At 46.5% G+C, this 24728-nt stretch overlaps 1 pseudogene; it reads left to right on the forward strand.

Moving 5' to 3' along the window:
- LOC126529555 (uncharacterized) overlaps positions 1-22566 on the forward strand; it is a 61911-nt pseudogene extending 39345 nt beyond the window's left edge.
- Positions 22567-24728: the final 2162 nt, after the last annotated feature.

Below are 24728 nucleotides of genomic sequence, written 5' to 3' on the forward strand. Positions count from 1 at the left end.
GCCTACAATGTATTTACTAAAGTAATCGCAAATAGAATCAGGAACACCTTAGACGTCTGTCAACCATAGGACAAGGCAGAATTACGTAAAGGCCACTCAACAATAGACCATATTCACGCTATCAATCAGGTGATAGAGAAATGTGCGGAATATAGCCAACCCTTATATATAACTGTCATTGATTACGAGAAAGCGTCTGATTATGTCGAAACCTCAGCAGTCATGGAGGCATTACGGAATCAGCGTGTAGACGAGCCGTATGTAAAGATACTGAAGGATATCTATAGCGGCACCACAGCCACCGTAGTCCTCCATAAAGAAAGTAACCAAATCCCAATAAAGGAAGGCGTCAGGCAGGGAGATAAGATCTTTCCAATGCTATTCAGAGCGTGTTTACAGGAGGTATTCAGAGACCTGGATGGGAAAAAATTGAGGATAAGGGTTAATGGAGAATACCACAGTAACTTGCGATTCGCTGATGATATTGCCTTGCTGAGTAACTCTGGGGACCAATTGCAATGCATGCTCACCGACCTGGAGAGGCAAAGCAGAAGGGTGGGTTTAAAAATTAATCTGCAGAAGACTAAAGTAATGTTTAACAGTCTCGCAAGAGAACAGCAGTTTACGATAGGTAGCGAGGCACTGCAAGTGGTAAGGGAATACATCTACTTAGGGCAGGTAGTGACCGCGGATCCGGATGACGAGAGTGAAATAATCAGAAGAATAAGAATGGGCTGGGGTGCGTTTGGCAGGCATTCTCAGATTATGGACAACAGGTTGACATTATCCCTCAAGAGAAAGATGTATAACAGCTGTGTCTTACCAGTACTCACGCACGGGGCAGAAGCCTGGAGGCTTACGAAAACGGTTCTACTTAAATTGAGGACGACGCATCGAGCTATGGAAAAAAGAATGATGGGTGTAACGCTAAGGGATAATAAAAGAGCAGATTGGGTGAGGGAAGAAACGCGAGTTAATGATACCTTAGTTGAAATCAAGAAAAAGAAATGGGCATGGGCAGGACATGTAATGAGGAGGGAAGCTAACTGATGGTCATTAAGGGTTATAGACTGGATTCCAAGAGAAGAGAAACATAGCAGGGGGCGGCAGAATGTTAGGTGGGCGGATGAGATTAAGAAGTTTGCAGGGACAGCATGGCCATAATTAGCACATGACCGGGGTAGTTGGAGAAGTACGGGAGAGGGCTTGGCCCTGCAGTGGGCGTAGCCAGGCTGATGATTACGATGATAATAATGATGATGATGATCACATCGTGCGTGCTAAATGCACCTCGATAGTCGGCGGCAGGATCAATCGTGTTATAGACAGGGAATTGTTATGGAATATTCTCGAGGCCGAAGGCATGTATGACGATTTGGTGGAGCTGCTGAGGAAGTTATTGGGCGCAACCGAATGCAGATTTTATGGCAAGACCGCAAATGCGATGAAATTGTGGAAATTCCCCGAGGAATGACGGAACGATGTCCTCTGTCTCCATTGTTGTTCACACGTTAACTTAATGGCATAGGAAGAACGACTGGAAAACAGTGAATTGGGGCTTGCTTTATATTACGTTCGTAAGGAACAAATGGGGCAACAGAAAGTCCGTGGAATGATGTATGATGCATGTGGACGTCATGGTGCGACTATACAGCGGACGTTAGAATAGACTTACAAAGACTTGCAAATCAGTGTGTCAACGCAGCTACAAATCTACGCCTTACGTTCAGCATTGGGAAATGGGAATCATGATCATTCATGAAATGACAACTGCTTACTTGGTATCAAATTAAGAGCAACCCATGCCCATAGTCAGCCCCTATAATAACCTGTGCGTATCATAAAGAAAGGAAAGACTTACTTAAGCACCCATCAATGTAACCTGAAAACAAAGGAGAAGCTCAGTGTAGCAATAATCAAGCATATAGCACTTTGGGCCCACAATTATGAGGAGCTGCGTGGAATCTGGAACGTAGTAATGGTGCCAGCACTAACCTTCGCAAATGCCATTATGTGCTTGAAATCCGATAAATGGTAAAGCCTAAAATGAGGTAGTGCAGGAGGACATGGGTTGGGCCTCTTTTGAAGTCGGAGAAGCGCATAGCAAAATTAGTTTTGAAGAAATAATCGGGAACATGGATCAAAGTAAATGGGCTGCTAAAGTGCACCAGTATCTGCATCTGAAAAGCATGGACACAGAATGGAGGAAGCGGTAACGAATGTTGGCAACCGAGTAAAGCGTAATCGAAAACTTAAACAAACGATAAGGAGTAATCATAAAGAAATTGAGTGAAACACAGACAGTGAACTGAATGTAAGGAATGGAAATAAAAAGAGACCATGAAGTTTTACCTAAATAGGAAGCAAAAAATTACAACGGAACATCTGTACAATGAAACAAGGGAAGCGGCTTGCTATTTGAGGCTCCAGCTGGTTACCTAACGACATAAATATTCCGGAACAAATATTCGCAACAAGGCGAGGCGTGTGTCTGCTGCAACGAAATTCCGGAGACCGCTCAGCGCATCCCAGTGGAATGCGAAGGTACTTACTCAGTGAGATCCATAGGTTATGTACACATTCCGTAAGCGCTATGATTAAAGTGGATGGAAGCATCAACCGGTCAGCAGTCTACATAGGCAAGAAACGTCGAGAGTATTGGTGAAAAAAAGCGGGGTAGACATTAATACAGCCGGATCTGCTACGGGATTATGTAACGGCACGAGGAAGATATATAAGTTTCGAGGAAGAGAGAAAAATATTTAAGAGGTGTATGCAAAAGCTGGAATAAAAAGCATCCTAGTGAACCTGGGGCCCTATAACGCAAAACTATTTCGATGTGTTTTTATTCTAATCTCCTAACGTCAAACTTATGTAGCTATCGACGCAAGCACCTGGCGGCGACCCGCAGCGTTGTCTGAATATCACAATCAAACTCTCTGCTCGTTTGTAGGAGGTCACTTCTGTTTGCTATAAAGACGAATAACATTGCCGACACTGAGCGGTTTGTCATATCTGTTTCGCTGACAAGAGGCGAGGAGCACGCCGAAGTGCAGCGGATTTCGACAGGGTGGAGCCAGTGCAGTGAAAATAGACAACCGGATGAACAAAGTGGTGCCGGCGCCTGCGATTGGCCCGCTTCCCCTCACTTAGCTTGCGGTCGCTGGTGAAAAATCGCGGCTGCGTGCGACGCATGATTAAGAATGTCGCTAAGACAGATCGTCAGCAGAAACAAAAGCTGCCAGAGCGATGTCGTATACGTGCTGAAAGGGATCGATAACGTTGTATTGCCACCCAAAAAGATTTATAGTACGTAAATATTTCCATGCTCTCCAGCAGGTGCGAGTAGCTGCTGCCTGAGCGATCGGGGGGCACCCATATCCTATTCCTTTCGGAACGGGGTAGACTATAGCTATTCAAAGAATTTCTTTTTCGCCATAATAGTACATCTTTACGCGCACACGTTACTTTGAAACGGTGAGTTTTCGCGGTTTTGTAACGTCGCGTGACAGACAGGCGAAGTGGGCGCAGCCGCCGAATCAGGAATAATTTTTCTTTTGTTCGGCCTAATCATGCATAATCAGTGTGCACATACCATATCTGATGGGGCGTTTTTGTAGTTTTCGTGGCAACACTACAACGTTTTGTCTACTGCACTCATATCTTTACAGTGAAGCTGCTAAAGGCCGTTTGTCGACGCAAAACTCGAGCCTTCTCCTCTGGCGTCCGCGTCAGACGCCACCTGCGTTCTTGCAATCGTGTACGCGCCGTGACTGACGAAGCTTTACTTGAATAAAACGTCATTATGGCGGCCGATCCCGCAGATAGTCCAATGGCAGACCGACCCGCGGCGAAGATGCCGTTCGGCATTAATGGGCCCACATACGCAACTTCGGTGGTCATCTTTCTTCACAGAGTGGAATAGCACTGAGGTTTTTTGGTTATATTTGGCTAAAATGTTCACGGAAACGTTCCCTCGCGTGTAGTATGATTTATTTTCATTCTGAAATGCATTTGTATTTTTCTGCACACGCACTTCAACTACATTCGCGTATGTAGATGTAGAATATGTCTTCAAAGCGCCGTCGCATGCTGGAAACGCACTATACTTGAAATTTTGCGGGCTACATGTGTATTTATCATTTCTTCAACCGGTTTCAACTCGTTGAACGACTCGCCAGCCTGTGTCCATATTTGCTTTTGTCTGTGCATATCGCCGTCGTGAAAGGGCGTGGTTTTAACAACACAGTGATTGAGGCTCATAAAAAAATTGCCTCAATAGCTCGTGTATTAAGATTCAGGTCCCCGTTAAAAAACAACAGGTAGGTAAAATTAATCCGGATTCTACTACTATAGCGTGCCTCACAATCATATTGTGGTTCTGTCACGTACACTGCAACATTTCTTTACCTCAGCCTTTAAATTTTTGTGCCCTGATCGCCAGAATTAGGCGTTTTCTTTGCAAGTTACAAACTGTAATGGGGTCCAGGGAAAATACGGGGAATGCCGGAGACGGAAATTCAAGATGATAAGCAAATTGAGAACAAGGTGAAAGTAGGAGCCTACATTTTGACAAGTTGACCTGTCTTTTTAAAGGTGACCTGTGCTCTCCTCGGCACAGTATATAGAGGTACGGATCTTCTAAAGGGCCGAGAGGGTAGTACGGGTGGGCGAGATAATGACCTAGGGAGCGTTAGAGGTGAGGCTCTAGAATTGAAAAGATAGTGAACTAGGGTGGTTGCCTGGGGGATGAGGGGAGGGCTAGTTGGTAACTCATGACACAAACGACGTACAGCGTGAAGGACAAGCACTGCAAGAGACGACATACACTGCGCAGCCTTCCAACAATATGTTTTTGCGTTGCCATATATCATATCAAGAGGGGGCATGTGCAAAATATGAAAGGCAGTCGTAAGAGGTGTTCTAAAGCAACTAATTGAACTAAGAACATGGTAACTTGTTAAAAAAAAACATTACTTTTTCTATTTGTTGAGATACAAGACTTCACTAGGGGTCAGTGCCATAGAGGGGTCACTAATGCACACACTACCCAGTTTTTTGGTGAAATCAGCTTCTATAATTTTCCGCGTGAGCTGGGAGCTGTGACTCGTTAAAGCTTCCGTATCTTCAAAGAGGGGCACGCAGCCGCAGTTCCGGCAATGGATGCCCAAGTGGCTTTGAACGATGTTATAGACATTGTTATAGCGCTCTCTTAAACCATCGTATAAGCACCTGCTATCTGTCCAACATATCTCCTGCCGCAAAACAGGGGAATCTGCTGTGCTAAAGAAAGGTGTGCTGCTGAACATCGGTGGAGGAATGCGAGGCAGTGCCGTGTGTCAACCGGTTGGCGCGGCACTGCAGGTTCCGCATTTCGTGGAAGCGGCCTGACTGAAAGGCGCGAAGGGGAGGGGATCATCTGCTCCACTGGAGGTGAATGAACTATCGTCTCTGTGAAAGAGAGAATAAAACTAGTTGCAGAAAGTGGTGCTCGTGGAATAAATAGAAGGTATATATATATATATATATATATATATATATATATATATATATATATATATATATATATATATATATATATATATATGTAAACGAGAAGACAGGGGGTTAACCGAGGGGCCCGATTTTTTATTCGTCATATCATAAGAAGCCAACAAACACTGACACCAAGAACAACATAGGGGAAATTACGTGTGCTTAATAGACGAAATAAAGAAACGATAAAGTAATGGAAATTAAAGTGGATGAAAACACAACTTGCCTCAGGTGGGAACAGAAACCCACAACCTTCGAGTATATATATATATATATATATATTGTGCTTTATTGATATGTTTATGCTTTTCATTTATTCAAGGCCCATTTCCTGCCACTGCATTTTTTGCCCACCTCGGCTGCAGGAGGTTGCGGGATCGATTCACACCGCCGCCCGGCACCCACTGGTTCTCAAATGGGGCACAAGTGTACCCCGGTCCGGCGTTAGATTTCCTATAGGGGGTGATACGCTTGGCAAAAGAGCCTGCGCCCTAAATTGTCGTGAATCCCGCGTCAGCACAAATAGAAATGCAATATTTGGGCCGCTCCCATGGAGGCCATCTCCCATGTGACGTCCCAAATGCCCCTATATATATATATATATATATATATATATATATATATATATATATATATATATATATATATATACTGTAGTGAAGTATTGGAACGATATAGTGGGTCGTCTTCTCCAACCCTCTTGCTCGTGAATGCCGCTCGCGCTCGGAGTCCGTGCTTTGCCTAGACCGTCGTCGCTGCGTTGCTCCTACAGTGCGATCAATAAACCCCTTAACATTAATAAATACCTTAAGAAGCTATCAAACTGGAAAGGGTTAATGGCGATGATCAACGACAAATATCTCAACAACATTCAGCTTGCCAATGACATTGTCCCGTTCAAAATAAATGAAAACTTAAATTACGGGCTTTTCCGTGCCAAAAGCACTTTCTTAATGAGGCACGCCGTAGTGGGGAACTCCGGAAATTTCTACCACGTGGGGTTCTTTACCGTGCAGCTAAATCTAAGTAGACGGGTGTATTCGCATATCACCCCCATCGAAATGCGGCCGCCGTGGTCGGGATTTGATCCCGCGATCTCGTGCTCAGCAGCCAAACACCAGAGCCACTGAGGAACCGCGGCGGGTATTGTCCCGTTCAGCAACACCAGGGACACATTGAAAGAATCGATTGAGGATCTTAACCCAGAAAGTGTTAAAGGAGGTTGAAGAATAATACTCAACAAGTAACTTACCGCAATAAAAACCACAGAAACAGGAAAGGTGGGCAGAAACAACCGCTTGTCTGTCCACCTTTCTCGCGCCTGTGGTGTTTTTTGCACTAAGTTACATGTTAAGTTATGGAAAAACAATTAACCGAACGGCCAATTCTTCGAGACTAATATTCAGAAGAATAATATGCAGAATTCAAAGGCAATGTTGAATAACCTGTCAAGCGAACAAGAATTCATCTTGGGCAGTCACCCTCTAGAGTGTGCACAAGAGTAATATTATCTAGGTCAATTACTCGCACGGCACCCTGATCATGAGAGGGAAATTTACAGAAAGATTGAAATGGTCTCAGTACATATGGCCGGCATCACTCTATTGTGACCGGGAGCTCACCACCGTCGTTGAAAAGAAATATGTAAATAAATTTCATTCTTCTAGTACTATCATATGGGGTTGAAACTTTGAAATTAACAGGGAAGCTCGACAATATGTTGAGGACCGCTCAATGAAGCGACGAAATGAAAATTCTTGGGCATAGCGTTAAGGGAGAGGAAGAGAGCGGTGTGGGGATCCGAGCGATAACTGTGTTAGTCAAAGTTGAAATTAAGAGGAAAAATAGGGTCTGGGCAGGCCGCGTAATTCGTAGGGCAGATGATCGGTGGTCCATTTGAAATACAGAGTGGGTGCTAAGGGAGAGAGAGACAGAGACAGAGAGAAAGGCAAAGGAAAGACAGGGAGATCGCTGGGAGAGGCCTTCGTTCTGCAGTGAACTTAAGAGTACTCTGATGACGTTTTACAACATCCAAAATTCGCCCGGAATTTTAGCGGACTATTTCTCCTGAGCCGCAGTTCACTTCCCACTGCGAGGCCACATTCGCATGTTTACAGAACGGTGTCGGGCGCCACACGGATACCACCACCTTCACCTTGGCATCGTAATATATGTGCAGTGACTGCTCTGAACAAAATGCGTAAGTCTCGCAAGATCGACGAAATGAACCGACTTAATCCAAAACTAGCTAGAATGTTGACACTCAATATACTTCGTGTACGGTGCTGGGCGGTATTCTGAGCTGCCGTTGAACCTGTGCAATTAAGAGGCGGGTAAATTTATGGAAAATAACGTTCGCGCTGAGCGTCGCGGTGAGGTTGACTGATTAGCCTTGACTTCTATGAGGTGCCACTTGGGCTATGCGATAGATCATCGTTAGGGGCTTGAAGCTTTGACATCACCAACCTATGATTTACGGTGTATTCATCATCATCATCATCATCATCATCATCATTATCATGATCATCATAATCATCAGCCTGGTTACGCCCACTGCAGGGCAAAGGCCTCTCCCATACTTCTCCGACTACCCCGGTCATGTACTAATTGTGGCCATGTTGTCCCTGCAAACTTCTTAATCTCATCCGCCCACCTAACTTTCTGCCGCCCCCTGCTAGCTTCCCTTCTCTTGGAATCCACTCCGTAACCCTTAATGACCATCAGTTAGCTTCCCTGCTCATTACATGTCCTGCCCATGCCCCTCATTTCTTTTTCTAGATTTCAACTTAGATGTCATTAACTCGCGTTTGTTCCCTCACCCAATCTGCTCTTTTCTTATCCCTTAACGTTACACCTATGATTCTTCTTTCCATAGCTCGTCGCGTCGTCTTCAATTTAAGTAGAACCCTTTTCGTAAGCCTCCAGGTTTCTGCCCCGTACGTGAGTACTGGTAAGACGCAGCTGTTATAAACTTTTCTCTTGAGGGATAATGGAAAACTGCTGTTCATGACCTGAGAATGCTTGCTAAACACACCTAAGCCCATTCTTATTCTTCTGATTATTTCAGTATCATGATCCGGATCCGCGGTCACTAACTGTCCTAAGTAGATGTATTCCCTTATTACTTCCAGTGCCTGCTGTTCTCTTCCGAGACTGTTAAACATTACTTTAGTTTTCTGCAGATTAATTTTGAGACCCACCCTTCTGCTTTACCTCTCCAGGTCAGTGAGCATGCATTGCAGTTGGTCCCCTGAGTTACTAAGCAAAGCAATATCATCAGCGAATCGCAAGTTACTAAGGTATTCTGCATTAACTCTTATCCACAATTCTTCCCAATCCAGGTCTCTGAATACCTCCTGTGAACACGCTGTGAATAGCATTGGAGAGGTCGTATCTCCCTGCCTGACGCCTTTCTTTATTGGGATTTTGTTGCTTTCTTTATGGAGGACTACGGTGGCTGCGGAGGCGTTATAGATATCTTTCAGTATTTTTACATACGGCTCGTCTACACCCTGGTTCTGTAATGCCGCCATGACTGCTGAGGTTTCGACTGAATCAAACGCTTTCTTGTAATCAATGAAAGCTATGTATAAGGGTTGGTTATATTCCGCACATTTCTCTATCACCTGATCGATATTGTGAATATGGTCTATTGTTGAGTAGCCTTTACGGAATCCTGCCTGGTCCTTTGGTTAACAGAAGTCTAAGGTGTTCCTGATTCTATTTGCGATTACCTTAACGTTACACGGATAGACAGGTAACGGACAGTAAGCTGATCGGTCTATATTTTTTCAAGTCATTGGCGCCCCCTTTCTTATGGATTAGGATTAGGCTAGCGTTCTTCCAAGATTCCGATACGCTCGAAGTCATGAGGCATTGCGTGTACAGGGTGGCCAGCTTTTCTAGAACAATCTGCCCACCATTCTTTAACAAATCTGCTGTTACCTGATCCTCCCCAGCTGCCTTCCCCACTTGCATAGCTCCCAATGCTTTCCTTATTTCTTCCGGCGTCACTTGTGGGATTTCAAATTCCTCTAGACTATTCTCTCTTCCATTATTGTCGTGGGTGCCACTGGTAGTGTATAAATCTCTATAGAACTCCTCAGCCACGTGAACTATCTCATCCATATTAGTAATGACATTGCCGGCTTTGTCTCTTAACGCATACATCTGATTTTTGCTTATTCCTAGTTTCTTCTTCATTGTTTTTAGGCTTCCTCCGTTCCTGAGAGCATGTTCAATGCTATCCATATTATACTTCCTTATGTCAGCTGTCTTACGCTTGTTGATTAACTTGGAAAGTTCTGCCAGTCTATTCTAGCTGTAGGGTTAGAGGCTTTCCTACATTGGTGTTTCTTGATCAGATCTTTCGTCTCCTGCGATAACTTATTGGCATCCTGTCTAACGGAGTTACCACCGACTTCTATTGCACACTCCTTTATGATGCCCATATTATTGTCGTTCATATCTTGAACACTAAGGTTCTCTTCCTGAGTTATGGCCGAAGGCCTGTTCTGTAGCTTGATCTGGAATTCGTCTATTTTTCCTCTTACCGCTAACTCATTGATCGGCTTCTTATGTACCAGTTTCTTCCGTTCCCTCCTCAAGTCTAGGGTTATTCGAGTTCTTACCATCCTATGGTCACTGCAGCGCACCTTGCCGAGCACGTGCACATCTTGTATGATGCCAGGGTCAGCGCAGAGTATAAAGTCTATTTCATTTCTAGTCACGCCGTGCGGGCTCCTCCACGTCCACTTCCGGCTATGCCGCTTGCGGAAGAATGTGTGCATTATCCGCATATTATTCTGTTCGGCAAGCTCTATAATAACTCTCCCCTGCTATTCCTAGAGCCTATGCCTTATTCCCCAACTGACTTATCTTCAGCCCGCTTCTTGCCTACCTTGGCATTGAAGTCGCCCATCAGTATAGTGTATTTTGTTTTGACTTTACCCATCACCGATTCGACGTCTTCATAGAAGCTTTCGACTTCCTGGTCATCATGACTGGATGAAGGGGCGTAGGCATGTACGACCTTCAATTTGTACCTCTTATTAAGTTTCACAACAAGACCTGCGGCCCTCTCGTTAATGCTATAGAGTTCCTGTAAGTTAACAGCTATATCCTTGTTAATCAGGAATCCGACTCCTAGTTTTCGTCTCTCTGCTAAGCCCCGGTAGCACAGGACCTGCCCGATTTTTAGCCCTGTATAAGCTTTCATCTGTCCTCCTAACTTCACTGAGCCCTATTTTATCCCATTTACTGCCCTCTAATTCCTCCAACAGCACTGCTAGGCTCGCCTCACTAGATAACGTTCTAGCGTTAAATGTTGCCAGGTTCATATTCCAATGGCGCCCTGTCCGGAACCAGGGATTCTTAGCACCCTCTGTAGCGTCGCAGGTCTGACCGCCGCCGTGGTCAGTTGCTTCGCCGCTGCTGGGGATTGAGGGCCAGGGTTTGATTGTTGTGTTCATATAGGAGGTTGTGGCCAAATACTGCACCAAGGTGGCCAATCCTGCTCTGGTGAGGGAGTGCGTTACCGGTGCTAGTCGCCGGGATCAGGCCACACTCCACGCCTGTTTTTGCAATTTTATCAACACCCGTATTTTTTTTAATCCGGTGGAAAATTGCGCGGCACCGGGATTCGAACCACGGTCCTCTTGCACGCGATCCGGATGTTCTACCTCTACGCCACCGCTGCATTCTACGTTGTATAACCCGTTTCCCAAATTGGTATGTGCGCGCCTTTCTGTATTTGGCCTCTGTCGGAATGCGGCCGCCTGGACTTGCAAAACAAACTCTTCACCTGGTGAAATCCGTCATCGTATTCTATCAGCTGAGTTGTTTTATCAGCCGAGAAGCCAAGAAGAAGCGATGAACGGTGATGCGATGTCTGTGATAGGCAACAAAACTAGCAGGTGCGCATGTTATGTAGTGAAGGTTTCTGTCATATTTTTCGAGAAGCCACGGCTTCTTTCTGCATTTGTTTTTTAGAGCTGCCCCCCTTTAACAGCTCTCCGTGCCCTCATCCTATTCGAAGGGAGTGCGCGATTCATCGTCAGTTGGCGGTCGTCGACATCGTCGACAAGCACCTTAGAGGGTTCCGGCTGTTGAGGGAGCCGAAAGAAAGCCAATGCGCGGCATTATAACCGCGCCTGCAACCCTGTGCAGGGCCATCAGATATGCTGATGAACGTGCGGATATTGCGCCTCTTGCCTTGAGGCCACACGAACTGTATATCACGGAGCTTTTTTTTTTTTTCATTTCCGTTATGAGTATCCAAATAAAGACATTTAGTGACTTTGTATCACGGCCTTAATGGTGGTGGTGGTCGTGATGTGTACAGGCGGGATCCACTTGGCAGACCTGGCCGGCATGCTCCTACTGAGCGTCTCTTTCTGCGCCAAATATGTCAACATGTGTCAATTAGTTGGATTTATTGCTGAAATGTGAGAACAATGTGTAACGCTTCCACTTTATCCTTCTGACGGGGGTGCAGTGAACGCGGGAGAGAGTGGTTGCACTTGTTGGCGCTGTAGCAGACGCCCGGAGAAGGAAACTGTCGAATAGGGGTGCGCAGTGGTTTGCAGTAACAATATAGCGTGAACTACGTACACATGACGTGTGATCAAGCTCTCTGTTGACCGCACTGCTTTCATTTCTTGTCAGTTAATCCGAGCTTTCATTCCCCCTCCCTTCTATACGACGCCGTAAGTTAAATGCGCTGCTGCTTCAGTTGCACCCTTATCACAGCGTAACAACATTTACAGCGAAGCTGTTTATGCGCACCCTGTGCCGTTGTTGTCGGACTTCGCTAAAAAGCGGTCACGTGACCTAGCGAGAGAGAAAAAGAAGAGCTCAACAGGGGAAAAGGGGTTGAACTGACCCCTTTCCTCTTGTGGGAATGCTACCTTACACGCGAATCTTACACGGTTGTCACAAGGTGCTTTTTCGGGTTTTGAGCCAGATCGACATCGAATTTATTGGCTATTGATTGCACCTTGTATGCTGGCGGTATGAGGCCAACGAACAGTGCCCAGCGAATGAAACGCGATACTGGCAGCCACGTCAATCGTCAGACCAATCCAACCAATCGTCAAAACGATTGCAGGCCCTGCATCCCCTATGGTAGGCCTTGCATCCAATATACGGAGCTTTGGATTAGTGGTTTCGCACATTCCGTGGGAAGTGCTTCCAACTACAGGAAGACCATGAGTAGTGCATACTCCTGAGGAAGAAACTGCCTACCGCGAGCGTCAGCGAGAGTTAGCTCGTGAACGGGCTCGTGATCGCAGGGCCGACCGCGAGTTGCGCGCCAGAGATGCCGAAATTGAACAGCAGCACCCACCATCAACAAATACATAACCCTAATACTACATTGCATGGTGTAACGATCGGCGTAAATATAACAGCTTCGCTGTTCGACCATTTTCACGGAAGGGAAGGGGCGGCGATTTTTGATTGAGAATTGCAAACCAACCGCGCAGCTTAGTGAATTACGCCCCTTAACTTAGGAAAATAGGATCATGAAGGGCCGATAATTCGATAATTTCACTCATCCCACAAGACAAAGGAAAGTTAACCAGTTCAATAGCCAGTGATGCACTGTGACCAGAAGTTGAAAGGGTATGCCAGTCAACACCAGGCACATTAAAATATCCCATGATTATCTAGTTTGACATGCCGATGCTATGGATGTGCGCCAATTTATTAAGCACGCGCAGAATGGTCGTTCGAGTAAGTAGTTGGTTGATGAACAACAGATATCACTGCAGTTTGAGTATTCACCTGAAGTTTGCAACACAGTGATTCATCACTTGCAGGTCCCGAGATAACAACAAAATTCAGATCAGAGCGAAACAAGTTGGCTACACCTCCACCAAGGGTGATTTTTTGGTCTGAATGGACAGTAAGACAGCCAGGGTTGGGGGGGGTTGTAAATTCTGTGTCTAGTACACCTTCATGTGGCCATGATTCAGTTATACCAACAATATGTGGTGAATAAAACGTTGTTGATGACAAAATACTATGAAACTTTTGGATTGTACATTGAGCATGCAGGTTTAGTAATGTAACGGGGTCGACAAGCGGGTGCCGTAGTCAACGGAAGAAGAAGGTGGTGAATCGGGAGCGTTAATAACACTTACAAGGCTGTTAGCACACTCGTCAAAACTGAATCGTTTGCCATCAATGAAAACGTGATAAAAAGGGAGCTTGACGCTTGTGTTATTAGGAGAGTTGGGCGCAGCGACGTTGCTAAGCTTACTGCGAAAGAAGCCTACTGTAGCAAGATAGTTTTCGGAGGTGTGAAGAATGGATCCCTTCAGTTTGAGAACATTTTTGATTACGTCAGTCATTAACCGGAAGCTCAGTAACCCTATTATCACCGGGCTTGAACTACCATCGCGCTTTTTCCCGATTCTGTGAGACCGCTCGATCGGCGGCCATTCTACTATAAGGTTTTGATAAAAAATGGCAGAAATCCAACCTTTTAGAGAATAACTGTTTTTTGTTAGAATCCTCGGTAAGACCATGCAAGATGATATTAGTGCACCTTGAACGATTCTCTAAATCGTCTCTCTATGATTTTCTAGACAGCAGTGCTCAGTGTGTTTAGGTCGGACTCTAGCTGATTGCACAGAGGCTTACTAGGTTGAATGCACGAAGATTCAAGTGTCGGCAGACGGGACAACAGAGCACCATATGTTGATGTACTGGGGTGTGAAAGTGATCGGAATTATTCCAATGCATTGCTAACTCCCGGGCCCGCCGCACCAATTGCTGCTGGTCACAAGGGTCCGAGATAGGAGCAGCTTCAGAAACAAGAGAGAGCACTACTTGATGGGGTGGCTGGTGGCTCTGTTCCTTGCCCTGTATTGGGCATTCAATATTGTGTTCCCAAAGGAGGGCGGAATACGCTGGAGATCATCAGCAAATTATTAGGTGTAAAAAGAGGAACACGCCTTTCACCAGTGACTCGTACTGCACCAGCAGTTTTGAAAGCATGCCTTGAATAATTTAGAAGATTTCTGCTTGAAGCGGTGGGAAGCATTTACTGTGTTGAATTTTTCTGCGTATTTTTACTTGGGAGGAGTCTGTTGTCAGGCATTTTTGGTAAGCCTATCACGTAATTGTACGTAGAGAAATAAAAAAATTTGTCCCTATTTTGTTGAGGTTTTGCGGCATATTAGTTAAGTGTCTACAAAAGTACAAAAACACTTAGCATACCTCGATAGTAAATTTTCAAGCTAGGTTAATATGATATAAAACGGTGAAGCTTCCTTCTGAGAAACCCGTATGAGTTTCCTTTAGAGCACGTTCTACAGTCGTTTGCATGGCATTTTATTGCGATAACAAATATATAGACGCTCCAAGCCCATTTCTGCCGTCGCTGTCGCTGTCGCCGTGAAGTTCTGCATAAAGCCCAAGGGAGCTAACACCGTCGCCGCACGCCGTATGCTGTGAGTGCGAGTGAAAGCGTGCGGGGGTGTGCCGACGATCCCGGCTCAAGCTCACACGCACAAGGGAGGAAAGCCGGGAGGAAGCGCACCGTCTTCCGGGAAGTGCGAGTCACCGGCGGCAGGGCAGTGATAGGGGGCGGCGTTGTGCTCCTGCAGCCACTGCGTATTGCGTGGCCGCGCGAGCCCTATCTTGAAAGGGATCTGCGTTGGACGCAGTCTATACCTTTCTAATTAATTTTAATTATGGGGCTTTACGTGTCAAAACCACTTTCTGATTATGACGCACGCCGTAGTGGAGGACTCCGGAAATTTCGACCACCTGGGGTTCTTTACCGTGCACCTAAACCTAAGTACACGGGTGTACCGCGTCTCGTGAGCCCATCAGCTTTGCAGCCGTACCAAGAGTTATGGAACCAAAAGCTGTCCGTACAAACCAAGGAACTGGTGCACAATATTTACGCGCAACTAAGGAAAAGCGACCCGCAGCTCTCTGTTAGAGCCGCATGTCGGAAGGCCAGGAAGCCCACTGGTGTCCTACGGATTAAGATGGACGTAAAGGGTGGCACCCAGAAGTCCCCGAAGCGCAAGTGCATTCTGCTCCCAACCGTAACTGCCCGTGCGAAAAGCGGGAGGAGAAGACTGCAAATTCACGGCCGCTTCTCCCTCGCAGCTGTACGAAGAAAAGGGCATCAGTACTTTCTGCGAAATGGAATTCAGACAGCTGCAAACCTCGCTCAACATGTGGCCTGTGATATTGACATGAACATGCCTAAAATGAGGGTGCTAAGGGTGCAAAGGCTGCTTCATGATATCGCCTTTTTCTTTCGCAAACGGAACAGAAATTTCGCGCTCATGGAGAGAAATTACGTCAACATGTGGCGACGGAAGTACCTGCGCACCGTCCGAGAACTTCGCACTGAAGAATGGTGCTTAGTAGAGACGGTGTATTTTAAAGTTTTTGTAGCGCGTAGATGAATGAGTGCATTTTCTTATTCACTCAGCAACCTATACCATTAAAACATGGCTATCGAGACGCAACAGACGCGACGCGCTTGGCTGCAATTACGTGGAACTGTATACAAGACGCGCCGTCACGCCCTACCCAATACTGTTCAGCGAGGACAATTGTAGCGCCCAACTTTTCGGTGCTTGCGATCGAAGCAAACACAAGCGGTCTTGCTTGCCAGTTCTCTGCATGCATTATTTCAGCGGAACACACAATAAAGTGGGAGTTACAAATGCCGCTGTTTTTCGCAGCGTCAAGCCGTGCATCATCGCATTTCGACGGTATCAATGCCGCTCACGGCACTCAGATTGCCAGCAATTTTACGATGCATTAAACCACATGCCTGGGCTGTTGGGTAGCACGGACAAGCGGCCCCGGCACATTGTTTCATCATATTAGGTGACCAGTGCTGATTGCCCCATTGCTTCTCCTATCTTGCGAAAATGCGTTGGTTGTAGCTGATGACATGCGTCGAATAATTTTTATTGCTTGTTTGTCCTTGAAGACCGATATACTACCTTGAGAAAACTTGAGTCTGTATTTGCCACGCACGGAAGAAAGTATGGGAGGATGTGAACGTCACCATCCGGGAAGATGCTTTTTTCGGCAAGGTTAGATAGCAAGGCTTCGGGCACCAAGCGACAAGCGTGGCAGGCTGATACTGTTGCACGCCGGCAGCGAGGATAGCTTCGTAAATTCTGGTTACCTCGTTTTCCGAGCAGCGAAAGGAACTGCGGACTACCGCAAGGAAATGAATGGACCGTGCTTCGGGAAGTGGTTCACTGTAAAGCTTTTGCCTAACATCAAACCGCGCAGTCTCATAGCAATGGACAATGCCCCTTGCCGTAGCGTTCGCGTCGAGAAAGTTCCAACGTCGCCAACACGAAAGAGGGACATTCAGACTTGGCTAACAGAGAACAACGCACTTTCCCAGGACCAATTAAGGCAGAGTTATTGGCGCTTGCCAACCAACAGACAAATGATTGTCGCCTATCGCGTGAATTTTGTCGCTATGGATGCCGGTTATGACGTCGTTAGGCTTCCTCCATATCGTTGCGAGTTGAATCCTGTCGAACTGATATGTAGCCAGGTGAAAGGTTACGTCACTGCTAACAATACCATATTCACCCTTGCCAGCGTCAAAAAATTACTGCATGAAAGCATCAATCTTGTAATGGCAGACAAGTGACTTCGGGCGTGTGCGCATGCTCAGAAGATCGAAGAGGAGCTCTGGCAACGTGACGGCTTCATTGACGCAAGCCTAGACCAGCTTCTAATTTCGCTCCGCTGGGATTCGAGCAGCGAGAGTGATGCGAGTGACTGTGACAGGAGCAGAGTGGAAGAGCTCACGTGCATGTGAACACAGTCGCAGAACCAACCGCAATATCGTGTTGTGTACTTGTGGGCATGTCAGCCGCTTTTACCAATTCCGCAACATTTAATCGGTTAATTCGGAAGTTTTACGTGTTAAACGCAAAGTGATGAGGCATTATATTTTAGAATTCAGCATTTTACGCTGGCCTGTGTTGTTTAACGTGCGCCTAAATGTAAGTGTATTGGCGCTTTTGTAATTTGTCCACACCGAGGGCTGATAGCTTCGTGTGTGCTCTGTCCTCAGCGCTTCGTTCGCGCTGAAGCGAAAGGCAGCGCGAAAGTCAATTCGCTCGCTGCTGCTGCCGCGCTTCCTCACGCCAGCGTTGTAACCACGAGTGTGCGCGTGAAACCCTGCTTCGTAATTTAGTTAGTAAGCGAATGTTTACATGTTTATACGGCCGATAAAACTACTGCCTTTACTTCGTATAGATGTCTACTAATTTGCTCACGCAATCGATGCTTGGCCTTTAAGGCAAAACTGCGACATTTTTTTTTTCTATTTAATGAAGTTTACTTCACCTTGAGGGCTTCTGCCTAACTAATATGCTATATTAGCAGTCTGTGTGTTTTGTGCTGTCGATTATATCACTCTCGCTCTGCTAACTTCTAGCCTCCTGGTTAGCTGCGACGGTAGCGTGACTGCCCCGATAAGGCTTTGGTTCCTGGTTCAAATCAAGGACTAGGAAAATTTTTTCTTCCGCTCCGAAGCTTAATAGAAACCCCGTATGGGTATCTTTTGTCGCTTTGCTACAGTGCGATAGATGACAATTTTTTTGCGTGTCATAGATGTCACATTGTAGCCCGTCATAAAATGTGCGGAAATAGAAACGACACGTTCATGACGGAGCAACTGACCTTGCATGAAATAATTTCTCAAAATGAACACTCAATCCTCAGGGAAGAACAGGTCATCCTAATATGAATAAATGGGCCGTCCTTCCGGTATATCAAAGCGGATCAAGAATTCTTGGGGGAAATGCGTTTGTAAGAAATTACTGTTCGTCAGGTGAGGAGCAATTGACGGGGCTCAATGTTAGTGCATTCAGGTGCAACCGTTCGGGTTCGCAATTACGTTGTTGATGTGCAATTCAAGGGGGCAGGTTGTTCCATGTGGTGCTGCTAGTCTCAAAATGAATTAGTGGCTTGGGCACTGCCATTTGTATTTTATGGCATGCACCACACACCGTTTTCAATCTATTTTGTCTTCCAGTGTAAGGCGACGTGAATATCTAGGCTTTGAGACATTCCGTTTCGCGAACGCATAAGGAACACTAGTGCCGTCTTAGCCACGCCAACTATGTCACCTTGTCGTCTGTTACGTGTAAATAAAAAAAAACTCTCCTGTTCGGCATCCTCTCTTTACGTTTAGCATGTCAAAATTTCGAGGACGCTTAAGCTTCTCTTTTGAGAGTGGAACGCGATAGCATTCAGAGGTCCCTGACTGTTTGTCACGCTTCTCCACAACCACAGCTTTCTTGCGGATGCGTGGAGGCGAGCGCGATGGTGTTGTTGCAAGGAACCGAGCGGGCCGCGCCGCTCTACGAATGGTAGAAACGCTGAAAGAGGGATTTGTGTTTGAGCGTCCGCGTAACAGAATTATGTTTTCTGGTATATTCAAATTAAACTCCGACGAAACCATGTCTGTAGCTCGCGTATTTATTTATGTATTGAAAATACCTTACAGCTCCTATAGGAGCATTCTTTAAGGGGGGTTACAATATGAAGGCATAAAAAATTGAGTAAGCAGCCTTCTGAAGTCTAGTACAATACGCCTCAATACAGGGCTCATAAACATTACAACAAAGATCGAAACATAAAAAAGGAAAAAACTGAAGTAATGAAATGCCACAAAGGTACACTTCAAGGAAAGAACACAAGTAAAATTGAACGTAAGGCACTAATACTAGTAAGTAAAATACAGGAAACATGAACATATCAGGGAGTACAATGCTTCACGAGGTCGTGCTTTACAATTTTTCTGGCGCGGTTTATTTTGAGGGATTCAATTATTTCAGTAACGTCTCTGCGCCACGAGGAGGGCCACGTGGTTGTGGTTCGGAATGATCTTTCGCGAAACTACGTCTGACGCCGACAATGGATTTTTGAGACACGGGGCACTTAACGCTATCGCGTTCCTAATAATAGCAATAAAACATCGACACTTATTTGTGTTTAGCGTGAGATGTCACAAGAAGAATTGTCGATTTTAGCGTTTATTTGTTGCCGTCGCGATGAATTGCAAATAACGACGGCGAATTCTAGCCAAAATGGGCAGTCTTAGCGTCTCTTGGCGCACCATGTTTTTAGGCACTCGCAGAAATTTCGGCGGTTGCAAACAGTAACGCAGTGGGCCTTATATTTAGCCTCTCATGGTAACATGTCACTAATCACGCTAAGTTATATGTCCCAAATAAATTACGATGGAGAAGCGTTTGCAACGCTATATGAAGGAACACTTAAGCGTCAAACATTGCCAACAATGTTGGAGCAACTCTCCTCACCCAACCTTTACTGCGCGATAGTTGATTGGTGTACTAATGGTAGCTGTCATTAGGCCCGCTGTGGTTGTTATTTTTACTTTTTAACTATTTATTTCTTATTTATTTACTTATTTTTCTTAAAGTGCCCAAGAACAGCTTTACGGCTTAATAGTGGTGCACTTATGTTACATAAAGAACATAAAACCGAAAAACAAAACAGAATATCTCAAACAACAGTGGTCCAAAGTGCAAGGAAAAATTGAAATATTCAGAGAAAGAAGCCAGATAATGACCAAGTAGTAAAACGGAATATATCAAGATCGTCATGCAAGTTATTTTGTTGTGTTACAATACTATGCAAGATTATGCAAACCTAACGCACGCGTTGGAGGATGTGAAGTGACGCTGCCATGAAGCGGTCAATTAGAAGTTATAAAACCAAATACGATGCATATAGTCATATCGTTTTACCTTTTCCAACGTGTATTTCATGCAATATCTATGTCTTTCCACCACACAGGTCACAATATCTTTTTCATACACTGTGCATGTTTGTGTATAACATCATTAAAGAATATTCTGATATTTTACCTGCCACAACTGCGATTTAATAATGAGGCATGCCGCAGCGGGGCACTCCGGATTTATTTTGATCCCCTCGAGCTCTCTAGCCTGCAGCCAATGCACGGTTGACGGGTGTTGCTGCATTTCACCCTCAAAGAAATGCGTCCACCGCGGTCGCGATGCGACCCACGCCCTCAGGCTTAGCAGCTAACCAACAACATATACAATTTATACCGAAATGCATAAGCAGCTCATGTGGACGCACACTATCAGGCGTCGACGCATCTCTGTCTGCCTCGTGAGCTGTGTACCTCAATCTCCGAAATTAGTTATACGTTACACCTTGTTTACATTTCGTGGAAACCGGGGTCAGGTTAAGTACACTGTGTGGTGAAACTGTAGTGTGTGTTCCTGATGGGGATGTGCCTATATATATATACATATATATATATATATATATATATATATATATATATATATATATATATATATATATATATATATATATATATGGTGATGTGCCTATATATATATATATATATATATGTATAGGCACATCATCAGAAGCCAACAAACATTGACACCAAGGACAACATAGGGGAAATTACTTGTGCTTAATAAATGAACATTTGATGGCTTCTTATGATATGACTAATAAAAATTGGCCCCCTCCGTTAAGCCCCTTTCTTCTCGCTCATTACATAACGAGGGTCTCTAATCCGGCAACACTGATGCATTCTGGTAGCATGTGTGGGTTTATTGACCGGTTGCCTTCACTAAAAAATATCACGTTCTCTTGGCGCCTGCGGTAGAAAAGGACGTTACACGTCCACGGCTAAGCTCTGTGAGTGGTGGCGCTGGCTAACACTCCCAGGGTTCTACTAGTAATCTTAAATACCCAGGAAAGTGGATGGGGAAATGGCGCCGCGGTAGCTCAATTGGTGGAGCATCACACGCGAAATCCGAATGTTGTGGGATCGTTCCCCACCTGCGGCAAGTTGTGTTATTACCCACTTGAATTTCCATAAATTTATCCTTTCTTTATTTCATTTGTGAAGCACAAGTTATTTGCCTTATGATGTCCGAGGTTTCAGTGTTTGTTGGCTTCTTATGTTATGACTAATAAAAATCGGACCCCTCGGTTAAACCCGTTGCATATATATATATATATATATATATATATATATATATATATATATATATATATATATATATATATATATACATATATATATATACATATATATATATATATATATATATATATATATATATATATATATATATATATATATATATATATATATATATATATATACAGTCCAGCCCACTTATAACAGCCGCAGATATAACGAACGCTCGCTTAGTACGAACGAGGGCGGTGCTACCGTCAAAATATATATTGGGGCAATGGCACAGTGTCTCACATAGAACGAACTGTTGTGGCCTCAACACTCGGTTAGAGCGAACGCGAAGCTGTCGGGCCCCTGTAGTTGACCGAGCCGGCGTGTTTGGTGCGGTTTCGCTGGACTGCGAACCCGCGGCAGGCGAATTTCGCGCACTTTGTGTTCCCCTGACACGACGCGAACACAGAGCGCACAAAGCGTCCCCCGGCGCTCCTTTGTGGGTAAAATAAATCTGCTTGCTTGCCGCCGTGGACATGTTGAAAGCGGCGTGGATGGAACTCACCGCGGAGTGCATAGAAAATTGCTTCGGCAAGGCGAGTTTTATGGGCCCAGGCACCGAGGACGCCATAGATCACCCACCGGAAGGCCGGTCGCACGAGGACTTGTGGCAACGCGTCGTTGACACGCAGCTGGCCGGACCTGACGTTGCCTGGGACGATTTCGTTTCTGCTGATGACGACGCCGACATTGCGGAGCCATGCACTGACGAAGCTATTGTGCGTGAAGTGCGAGCCCTTCCTGACTGCCCAGAGACCGACGAGGACGATGACGAGGATGCTGCTCTACCGCCGGTTGCTGTGAACGCTTCAACCGCGATCGGTTACATCGCGTCGCTTAAGGAACTCGTGTGCAGCAGAGGCCTTGGCGATGAACATATTACCGCGCTGGAAAAATTAGAAACGGCAGTGATGCGATCAGCTTTGACGAAGCAGACATGCATCACGGACTTTTTTCAAAAATAAAGTGAGCTTTCGTCTCGCTTGCTCTTTTTTCCCGTATTATAGGTGGTCCACTTAGTACGAACTTTGGATACAACGAACAAATGCCACGTGACGATCAAGTTCGTTATATGTGGGCTGGACTGTATATATATATATATATATATATATATATATATATATATATATATATATATATATATATATATATATATGTGTGTGTGTGTACGTATGTATCGTCAGACAGACAGACAGACAAGAAACTTTAATTGGTCCTAAGGGACTACGTTGTCGTAGTCGCGGGCCTCACCCGCGCCGGGGGCGGAAGACCGTGATCTTCAGCCCTGGCGCAGGCCCTTTGGACAGCCCGAAGTTGGACTTGAAGGTTGTCGCTCTTGACGGCTTCATCCCAATCTTCTTGCCTGTTGAAAGGCGAGTGGCGCAACACAGAACATTCCCACAGCATGTGGTTCAAAGTGGATCGTTCCTCGCCGCAGTCTGGGCAGCGGGGATCCACACCCGGAGTGTAGTGGCTCAGCCTTGAGCGAGACGGAAAGGAGCCCGTCTGCAGCATTCTCAGCACCGAGGCCTGGGGTCTGCCTAGCTTCGGGTGAGGAGCCGGAAACTGCCTGCGTCCCAGCTGGTAGTGAGCAGTTATCTCGTGGAAAGTTAACAGCGGGTCCGTGGTTCGGTCGATCCCCTGCAAAGCCGGGCCCCTCGGACCGGCGCGGTTGATGAGACCTCGCGCCTGGTCGTGGGCCAGCTCATTCGGGTTGATGGAGCCGGGGGAGACGTTCCGGCCCATGTGAGCCGGGAACCAAGTGATGACATGACGGGCCGTGCCTGTCTTGCGGGTCCTCAGCACTGCCGCAGCCTCGGCCGAGACAGAGCCGGCGAGAAAGGCCATCGCCGCCGACCTGGAGTCCGTGAAGATATGCGTGCGCCCGGGTTCGCACAGAGCCAGCGCCACTGCGACTTGCTCTGCGACGGACGCCGTCGAGCGTTGTATAGACGCCGCATTCAGGATCTTGCCCTGGGGGTCAACCACCGTGGCCACGTACGAGTTTGATCCGGGATACCGCGCCGCGTCGACAAAGGACGCGAGCTCTGGGGTTTGCAGGGCAGTCTTGATGAGTGCTCGGGCTCTGGCTGCGCGCCGGGCCTTGTTGTGTTGTGGATGAACATTCCTCGGGAAGGGGGAGACTCGAAAGCTTTCCCTTTCACTCTGGCAAAGCGGGACGGCGAACGACTCCTCAGCCATGGCTGCCAGACCCGCCATCTCGAGTATTCGGCGGCCGGCCTTGGTGGTAGAGAGGCGAACGATCTGTGCCGTTTTCTGCGCTTCGACGACTTCGCTCAGGGTGTTGTGGATCCCGAGTTGCATCAACTTCTCCGTGCTGGTCGTCATGGGGATGCCGAGGACTCGTTTAATGCTCTTCCTCATGAGTGCGTCGATCTTGTTCTCCTCCGACCGCGACCAGCTTAGCGCAGAAGCCACGTAGTTGATATGGCTCATGAGGAAGGCGTGGTAGATCCTTAGGAGGTTGGCTTCGCTGATGCCCCCCTTCCTGCTCGTCACTCGCGAAACGAGTCTGAGCATGTTCTCCGTCTTCGCGCTCAGGCGCGCGATCGTTTGCGCGTTGCTGCCCTTTGCATTGAGGACTAGTCCCAGCACCCTGAGAGAATCCACCCTCTGGATGCGCTGACCCGTCTTCGTTCTGAGTTCGATCGGTACTTGGTCCAGCGTCGTGTCGAACTTACGGCCTTTTCTGTCGGGCCGATACAGCAAGAGTTCCGACTTGGTCGGCGAGAGGACCAGTCCCGTGCCCTCGAGGAATTCTTCCGTGATGTGCAAGGCCTCTTGCAGGGCCCGCTCCACGGCTGCGTCCGACCCACCGCCGCACCAGACGGTGATGTCGTCCGCGTAGAGAGCGTGATTGAGATTGGCGGCCCCGATTCGGTCGAGTCGGACTGATAGGTCTCTCATGGCGATGTTGAAGAGCAGTGGAGATAACACCGCACCCTGCGGCGTGCCGCAGGCTCCCAGCGCGTATCCGTCCGACTTGATCTGGCCCAGCTTGATCGTGGCCTTGCGATCTCTTAGGAAAGAGCTCACGTACGCGTGAAAGCGTTCGCCAAGGTTCAGTCTCGTCACAGAGTCGAGGAGGTGCTTGTGTTTGACCGTG

Source organism: Dermacentor andersoni, chromosome 9 (genome assembly GCF_023375885.2).
Source record: "Dermacentor andersoni chromosome 9, qqDerAnde1_hic_scaffold, whole genome shotgun sequence".
NCBI lineage: Eukaryota > Metazoa > Arthropoda > Arachnida > Ixodida > Ixodidae > Dermacentor > Dermacentor andersoni.